The sequence below is a fragment of the Euprymna scolopes genome, chromosome 21, assembly GCF_053919585.1.
Source record: "Euprymna scolopes isolate OS-2025 chromosome 21, ASM5391958v1, whole genome shotgun sequence".
Classification (NCBI taxonomy): Eukaryota; Metazoa; Mollusca; class Cephalopoda; order Sepiida; family Sepiolidae; genus Euprymna; species Euprymna scolopes.
Genome location: NC_136502.1, coordinates 423908 through 434095, shown reverse-complemented (window position 1 = coordinate 434095; position 10188 = coordinate 423908). Strand labels below are relative to the sequence as shown.

Genomic DNA, 10188 nt, shown 5'->3' with positions numbered 1-10188 from the left:
AAAAACGGAGACGTTTCTGAATTTTTCAGATGAGGATTGTTTATGTGTATTATTATTTATCGGACTACTGTTCTCATATTAAGTGTGATTTTCACAACGTTTCGGTCGATAAACCCTCCGACCTTCTTCAGGTGTTTCTGTCGAACTCGGGAATTTGGAAGGAATTTCGATCGGAACCCTTTATTTACTTCACGAGTGTAGCGTGCTCTTGTTCCATCAGTGTGGGCGACCGAAATATACATTTGCGAATTATTTAGGACCTCTATCCAGTCATGGCTGACAGAACAAGAGCATGCTACTCTCGTGAAGTAAATAAAGGGTTCCGCTCGAAATTCCGTCCAAATTCCCGTGTTCGACCGAAACATTTCCGAGTTCGACAAGATACACCTGAAGAAGGTCGGAGGGTACATCGACCGAAACGTTGTGAAAATCACACTTAAAATAAGAACAGTAGTCCGATGAATAATAATACAAAAAACGGAGAGTTTTATTTATAAGCCTCACCCTTGAAATATTTGAAATTATAAAATCCGAAAAGCTTTATTTTTGGCTTTACCTTTAAAATAAGTGAACTAAAAAATCCCGGAATGTTTTTTTTTTATCTGTAAAATAGTTAAAAAAAAAAAAAAAAAAATACAGTGAGCTTCTATTTTTTGGCCTCACATGTTAGATTGTTAAAATAAGAAATGCGAGAAGTTTTCTTCATTGGCCTCTGTTGTAAAATTGTTAAAATGAAAAAAGCCGGGATTTTTTATGAGGCTTAATCGATAAAATAGTTGAAATGAAAAAACCGGAAAAATTTGATTTATAAACATTATCTTTAAAATAGTTGAAATGAAAAAATAACAAATTGATTTTATCGGATGTTTAATGAATTAAAACATTTTCAAGAATTGAGGGAAGAATGAAAGGGAAACATATTTTGGTCAGATTTTGAAAATTTCGCGGAGATTAACCTAGCATGCGTTATCGCCCATCGTATGGCGGTGACTTCTGTATATGCTTGTAACACATGCAAAACATATCATGATACGGACGGCATGCCCTTGTCGCAAAATGTAGGCAGTATAGGCCCTCACAGCAACCGATGTCGCATAATTCACCAATTTTTTTGCACTGAAAATAGAAAAAAAAGTAATCATTAATTATACAATATCCCATGCAAACTTTCAAATCTCTTATACCTTCACCGATCCACTAAAATAACATACGGGTGTTGTTCCGAAAGTAAGGTCTTTTTTAAGATGTGGTTATTTTGGGAATTTCCCTAATAAAATAAAATAGAATAACACAATTCTATGAACAAATAACAAACAACTTCTTCAACTTAACAAGGGAAAGGTTTATTCGCAAAGCGTACTTTAGAAAGAAAGGAAGAAAGTAGAGTCGGGTCTCCACTGCCTTACGAGGTAGTTACAGCCAGTGGCTGTCGTCAATACCTTTAGTAGGGGCAGCGAAGCGAACAGACGTCTAGCACCGTCGAAGGCTGGTAGCGTAAGAGCGAGAGTTTTCTTCTGGGACCGGAAGCTGTCTGGTCCCTAGGGGTTAATTCGTATTCATGTGCAAGTCCTCAGATTGGACAGTTTAAGGCCGCATCACTCATTCAGAGGAAGCGAATGCGCGAGAAGAAAAGGGGTCTATTTGTGTCTGCTACAGTTATACTTTAATGACATAGAGCTTCCGATTTAAATTATTGGTATACTTGAAAATAAAAAAAAACAGATACAAAGCAGCAGGCATTTTTATTATATATATATATATATATGCTATATATGCGCGTGCGTGTGTGTGTGTAAGCGAGTGAGTGAGTGAGTGAGTGAGTGAGTGTGTGTGTGTGTGTGTGTGTGTGTGTGTGTGTGTGTGTGTGTGTGTGTGTGTGTGTGTGTGTGTATAGTCATCCACATACAGTACTGTTCACAGCTCATCGGTGTTGATAGACAAACCCGGATCGAAAATCGACCGCCAAAACGACATTAGTAGATAAAGATAGAAAATATAAACCTAGTAAATCAAAAAGATGTAATCTTGAGTCATACAACATAGTGAATTCTAAAGAACAAATTTTAAACAAAAAGTTTGATGTTATATAAATTCCTATTATCCACCTAAGACCCGATTGAAATAATATGGATAAAAATAATTAAGGAATATGCTGTGAGTGAAATGTATGTTATTTAAAAAGGTTATTTAAAAATTATTATGGGGTTATTTTAAGACGGTGTAATAAATAAATTAATAAGTCGCTAACTTAACAAATAGAAACTAAATTTACTATAACCTAAATAAGGGAAATAGAATTAAATTTAAATTTAATAATTGTTATTAGTAATAAATTAACGCCCGAGACAGTTCAATAAAACACAAAAATCAAATATTAAGTAATTGCAAAATATCGAGATGTGTGGATTATGATGGATTAAAATAGACTAACTCAGAATATAAGTACCACCAAACTAAGTGAGAAATTGAACCTAGATTGCTATAAAGAGAGTAAAGTGAAAACTACAAGTTTAAAATCAACCATGTGGGATTAATAAAGACAAAAATCAAAATATTAGATTAAGAATGAAAAGGAATTTTGATAACATAATGAGTCGATAAATGTGAGCAGAAATAGAGTTACGTCCCTTAGACTGTATTGAATGAAACGTGGATAGTGAGGAATTAAAAGATATAGATAACCTGTTTACATTAAGATAAGGTTTGAAAAGATAGATTTAACATTTAAATTAATTACAGAACTAGTATGAAGTGAAGATAAATATTACTTAAAATAACTTAAATAAACCTTTTAATTATAGTTTTTTTTTTAAAACTAGCATGTCAAATAGAAAAGAATGAACAAGTATTTTATAATATGTAAATATAAAAGTCATACGAAATTAAGTCAGATTGAGAAATTAATAGTTGGATATAAATAGAGACAAAATTTTATAAGATTTAGATTAGGCTCTTGGGAGTAAATCAATAAATTAAATAAATCATAGAAGAAAAATAATTATAATTTTTTTAAAAAATACATTAAAACATTAAATGAATATAAAAATAAGACATTTTATAATTGTCATCTCATAATACGAAAGTGGGATACTTATCCAATTCGAAGCTAATAGAATAAATAAATAAATAAATAAAATGAGGTGAGTCTCCAGCTTGATCCCTTAAAATAAAGATTTTATATATATATAAATATATATATATTATATTATTTAAATATATTCCAAAACAGCTACTCTTCAGACACCAAAATACATTATGTCATATATATATATATATATATATATATATATATATATATATATATATATATATATATATATATATATATGACATAATGTATTTTGGTGTCTGAAGAGTAGCCGTTTTGGAATATATTTAAATAATATAATGTTTAAATTTGTCCAAATGGTTAGGAAGCAATTTAACACAAGGAAATACACCACATGATCTTATTTTATATTTTGTTATCTTGACTTTTGCAAAAATGTTATATATATATATATATATATATATATATATATATATATATATATATATATATATATATATATATATATATATATATATATATATATATTAATAAATGGATCTCTACTTTTAAATCGCGTCGACATCTTTTAGGATTTCTTAACCCTATATTATTAACTTTAATTTTGGAAATTGATAATTTTAACTTGTACATTTTTCTCCAAAAGATATAAAGGGTTTTTTTTTTTTTACTTTAAAGTTTTTTCTCTGCTGAATATAACATCCCAACATCTGCATTGTGCATTATTTTTAGAATTATATTAGCCATCGAAAGTATTTTTGGATATTCATGCGCATACGTTTTTATTTTTATTTTTATTTTTTTAGATCGAAGACCAACATTCTATATTTTCATGCAAAATTCTTTAACCGGGAACCGTGGATTTCATTGTCGGTGTTTTTTTTTTTTTTTTTTTTTTTTTTTTTTTGATCAAACACACACATTAAAAGCTCTTTTGAAGATTATTTTGCGTTTTAACTTTGTACCGGATATTAATTTCCGAGACGTTTTTTTTTTATCGGAGTACTGCCATCTTACCCGGATTAATATTCCAAGGCTTGAGCTGGACTACATTTAACGCTTCGTATTTTTTCCCTTACTAAATTTTTTCTTTTCCTTATCCTTTTTCTCACGTTTATTACTGTATCTTCTATTTTATACACTTTTTCTCCGTTCCTTTCTATTTTCCCCTTATACTTCTTGATTTTTCCTTTCATGCTCTTCATTAATGCCCATTATATAAACCCATATATATTTTTTCATTGCCAATCTAATGATTTTAAGTCCGTTTTATTTTACTTTTGTCATCTGTTTACCCTTATCTGTGTACCTTTAAAAGATACATTTCCTGGGATTAAATGTGGACCCACGAGTCCTCCTCTACACTTCCAATGTTTTTATTTTCATCGACATCAGTGAAATCGCCAATTTTTCAATCAAATCGATTGCTTTGTCTACTCGGAGACATACCACAATGCACCGGAAGGAAACTTCACATGCCTTCCTGTATTGACTTCGTTCATAATACATTGTAATCTACGTTGTACATTGAGAACCTACTGTTGATTTTATAAGAAATAGTTTTATATAAAAGCTTGAATTAAAGTTTGAAATGTTAAAATAAAGTATCATGGTTTTATTGGGCACTAAACACAAACATTCATTTTGAATGTGACCTTGTCATATGAAGGAAGTTACTGTTCATTTTATACGCTGGGTCCGTCTTCTTGCGTGTTGATTAATGTTTTTCAATGCACTTGCATAAAGGCTGCATAAATCGAGCTGTCCTTTTATTAATCGAATTTCGATACTTACCGCAGGGGCATTCTAATACAAAACTTATCTAACAACAGATCCAGAGATATGAAGAACATTTGTGTAAAAATTTAAAAAAATAATCAGCCCATACATTTCGGAGTCCACAGGGAATGATCACACACACACACACACACACACACACACACACACACACACACACACACACACACACACACACACACACACACACACACACACACACACACACACACACACACACACACACACACACACACACACACACACACACACACACACACACACACACACACACACACACACACACACACACACACACACACACACACACACACACACACACACACACACACACACACACACACACACACACACACACACACACACACACACACACACACACACACACACACACACACACACACACACACACACACACACACACACACACACACAGTGCATTTTATATATAAGTGCAGTTTATCAGATAGTATAAAGTAATATATCACTATAAAATTAAGTTATCTGCGTAACTGTACGATTCTCTATGAATATTTTAGCAATGTATATTGATAAATAGTGAGTACGAAATATATGACAATAAAATCAAAGAATGATTCAATCTGGAAACCATATAAGAATGGCGTAATATAATTGATACTCAAATCGATATAGTTGTAATTTTTACCAATTTTGGCTTCTTTAGTTTCGTGCTTAGTCGACCGAACAGAACTTCAGCGCAGACGCTCTCTAGTAAAATGCAAACGGAAAAGAGCAACCACATGGAACAGTTCAGGGCTGGAAAACAAAAGGAGGAAAAATAGGTAAAGCATATAACAGTAATTTGAAAAGTAATAGTTTCTTTTGCGTTTTGAAACAAATACATTGAGGTTGGGTAGCAGAAGAAAGGAAAAAAATAGAATAGATGCCGATGATACGTACCAACTTTAGAAGTAGAAAATGTTACCCTATTGAGAATTAAAGGTATCAAATTTAGTATCTAAGACTATGTAGGTGGGATGTTTCTAGTTTTGGCATTCTGAAGTGGTCCGAGTGGGACATTTGGAGAAATCACACAGATCATCGGGATAGCTAAAGTTTAGTGGAGCGTCTCGTCGGTCTGGCGCTATCAAGGGTTTAGTTAAGGAAGGCGTTACGTTGTTCCGCGGTCTGATTTGGAAAGCTTATGGATTCAGAGCTTGGAAGTCCGAGTGAATCTGTAAATAGAATTATGACGTTAGCAGGTACCTTGTGAAATTGGAATACTGACCACTTAGATTTAAGTAGATATGGGTTTTCTGTTGGTCCCCAGATGTAAGGTATGAATGGATTATAGATTTATTAAAGGAAACATGGATGGCTAGAAATTAACATCTGAAAAAGGTGTCAGAAATCTGCCGGACGAGATGTCGAGCTTTTTTTTTTTTTTTTTTTTTTTTTTTTTAGATAATGCGGGAGGCGCCTTGATTTTGGAAATGGCAGCGGCAATGCTGACGAGCAGCTGTAAACGAACATGAGATTAGTTTACCCACATCCCTGAGTGGTGCCATAGGCCGTGCAGAAGTCCGGCCTATTAAACCAAATAAAACAGGATAGATATAGAAAATATATGTCTGCGCCGTACATTTGAAAAAAGAAAAAAAAAAAACAACAAAAGAATGAATAAAACGAAAAATGTATATAAGAGATGTTATCTGACGTTTCCTTGGCCTACAGGTGTGAAAAATTAAGTGTTAGAATAGGGAGATTGAAAATATATCCATAGGTATACATTTAATAAAAAAAGGAAAAGAGGAGTGTTAGATGATAGTAGGGTTAAACGTTTTATCTATCTATCTATCTATCTATCTATCTATCTATCTAATTGGAAGTAAACAAGAGATTAGATGTGAAGCCATGTTTTGATAAAAGTTATAAAACATGTTGAGGTGTAAACTGGACAAGTTGCACCGGAAGATATTTGCCAAGCATCGGAAGTTCGTGTCTTTCTGTCACGTGTTCTGGTTAGCTGGGAGAATAGTTGAGTTGGAAAGAGGACATCAAACAGAGTCGACCGTTTACTAGGCCGGTCCCCCCTCACCGGGGAGGGGGCTGACGTATCTTAGAATGGAGAATTAACCACACAAGCAAAGATTGTCGATCACTCCTCTGCTGGACATAATTCATGGGAGTGAAATAAACTATATAAAATACACAGAGTCTTGGTTTATCTGTTGAAACACCTTCATTTACACAGAATCTTTCTCTCCAAAATTGGTTGAATATCTTCGAGAGCCTGACAGCACTAAATCAGGTATATCGCCAAATAAATGGGTTTATGTAATAATGTCTTACACACACGCACGTAACACTCTTAGACGATCACGGAACGTAAATAGACTGTAAGAGTAACAAATGGTTCAGATACTAAAAAAATCGCTATTAACATTTAGTAAAAGGACGCACAATAGCACGACATATGAACGAACACCTCCATATTTGGACAACATATCAAATTTACCGGATATGCAATGTAATCCCACTATCAGAAGTAAGTGACTGGACTTTTGATGGTTCGGTGTTTTAGCAAAGATTAGAGGATAGCAGAAAGTGAATAAACAGTGCTAGCATTAGATAGAACTGCCAATGCTAAGCAATGATAAGGTTAAATTGTATGGTGACACGAAAAGGGTAAAATGCAATAATTGTGGTGTAATGTTGATATCGGATTAAGTCGGGGTACAGATAATGCCTAATATCTAGTTAGTCATGTGTCAACAATAATTGCCTGGAATAATCTCATGAAAAGTGACTGAGACCTTAAGGGACATAAATATGCTGGAATTGTCTTCAGTAATCTCCCCAAACAGGGGCTGAGCCGTTAAGAGACAAAAAGATGCCGTGTACTAAATAGAGGCTTAGATTAACTAGTGTTTTTTCAAATAACCTCGTTGAAATTAACTGCGCAATGAAAAGACAAATGAGTCGCAGGACTGAGAAAAATGTTATGATAATTAGTTTAGTCAACTATGTCTAACTGCGTCGGATATATACTCGTGAGTCAAAAGAATAAAAAGAATATGCTGTTGTCACAGCCCTAATTTTAACATATGTGTTATGAAGATTGTCAAGAAGCAAGAAACTGATTTTATTACTAAAATTAAAATATCCCGTTTCAGTTTGGCGAATTTTCAGACTTAGGACCAAAAAATTGAGGTTGATTGAAATTTTTGACTGGTGTTTGTACAATACGACACGTGTTTATGATTTGCAATACTTTTCTAATACTATTCATTCGGGGTGGCTGATATTAAAAGAGATAGATAGATAGATAGATAGTTAGATAAATAGATAGCTAGATAGATAGATAGATAATGCAGAAAGCAATGTTTTTAATTTGTTTAGCTCCACCCACTTTTATAATGTCAGACAATCAAAATGGCGGCCTTCTCTATATTTTTTCCACCCTCCACACATTTCTACTTTTTGAACATCACTTTCTTTTTCGTTTCTTTTTAAAGCATTAGTTTTTTTTTTAAAGATCCGAATTGATTATACAAAGTAAAATTAAAAAGAAGAAACTCTCACCATTGATTGATACGACACTTTCGTCATCACCGAAATTGAATCGGTGTGATGTACTGATGTGGTGTGATGCATTTCTTTCGATGAACATTTCGATGAACGTGATTAGAAAATCAAAAACAATTTATAACTTACTCTTTTCTTGATTATTCGTCTTTTTGGGGTTTGTTAAAATTTTATACATAATTTATAATAGGAAATTAAGTGAACCCTGGTTGGGACCAGGAAAAGACAACTAGGAACACTGTATAGGTTTTAAAATATATTGAAAAAAAATGGTATGAATATTCTGAAATTGAACATGAATTATTAAAATAAAATCTTGTACGTACTTCGAAATCTATGCATCTTGATTAAATTGGTTAAACTGATGAGAACTCTTGACTTGTGCTTGAACAATTTGATGCGTTTTTATGGTTGAAAATATTTTTCTTTCTTTTATACTATTCATTGAGGTGTTAGATGTCGTTTAAAAGAAAAAAGAGAAAAAGAAAGAAATTTTTCTTCCTTCGTTTAGCTCCACCCACTTTTATTATGTCATCCAATCAAAATGACTGCCGTTTCTTTATTCTTTCCGCTAACCATATATTTCCATTTTTGAACAGCTCTCACTTTTTCATCCCCTTTAATAACATCAGTTTTTTTAAAAGGCCATAATCGATCACACAAAAGTAAAAAAAAAAAAAAATAGCGTTCACCATTGATTAATGCCATACTCTCCCGTCGTTACCGGAATTGAATCGGTGTGATGTGGTGTGATGCAACACTGTTGATAAACGTTTCGTCGAACTTGAGAAAATCTAAAACAATAAAGCATTTTGTAATTAACTCTTTTTTTTTTTTTTTGATTATGTGTCTCTTTTTACTTTGTTGTTTTAAATTTTATACGAAATTTATAATTGAAAATTAATGTGAACCCAAGCTAGGACCAGTAAAATGCCACCTCTCTCCCACAGAAGGGACGTTGTGATCCTGTCGTTGTTTTATCGATATTTCCATGGGAAGTGCTCGTCAGAGCTTCAATCTCTCGTCCCCCCTCGCCAATCTTTCACGAAAAACACCCGTCTAGCTGAAACCAATGCTAGTAATTTTCCCCACTCTTTATCTGTGCCTAAATTCCTAATGAACCGCCCCTTAAGTAAACACTTCATCAAATCTCCGCACTAACGTAATGTACTTGCAATAACCCTTATCCCTGAGTGGCTTCCGGGTCTTGATAAGTGGTGATCACTGTGTAAAAAAAAAAAAAAAGAAAAAATCAAAACGTATATTTCATGAACAAAGCTTCTTTCTTAGAAGTGCACGCTTGTGAAACTCTCTTCCGTTTGCCTGTTTCCCACCTAACTACAACTTCGATGTCTTCAAGTCCAACATAAACAAATTCCTGTTGAACCGCCCCCTTAAGTAAGACACTTTATCAGATCTCTATTACTAGCAATTACTACGATATTAGCCCATTGATTATTGTACACGTAATAACCCTTATCCACGAGTGGCTTCCGAGTCTTGATAAGTGGTGACTTCCTAGTAAAAAATGGTATAAGTTTTAAAATATATTGATAAAGGAACAAAATACACAGAAGAGTAATGATGTTAGCTGAGCTTACTTGTCAGATATCGGTAAAGTATCTAATATCCACGAGAGTACTTAGCTCTAGATTAATATAGGATTTTGAATTACTTTGAAATTTTATACCGAATTTATGATTGGAAATGCTAATGCCTAATCCCTTTTAAAATATTATAAACGACGGTTGTCACAATAACTGAAAATTATAGAGTTAAAATACGACTAAAGA

At 33.1% G+C, this 10188-nt stretch overlaps 1 long non-coding RNA gene across 1 annotated transcript; it reads right to left on the bottom strand.

Moving 5' to 3' along the window:
- Positions 1–850: 850 nt before the first annotated feature.
- LOC145241945 (uncharacterized) lies at positions 851–8925 on the bottom strand. The gene is made up of 3 exons (XR_013862615.1): positions 8722–8925; positions 5514–5623; positions 851–1116 (listed from the first exon to the last, which is right to left on the bottom strand). It is a non-coding gene; the product is annotated as an uncharacterized LOC145241945 (long non-coding RNA).
- Between the last annotated feature and the right edge of the window lie 1263 nt (positions 8926–10188).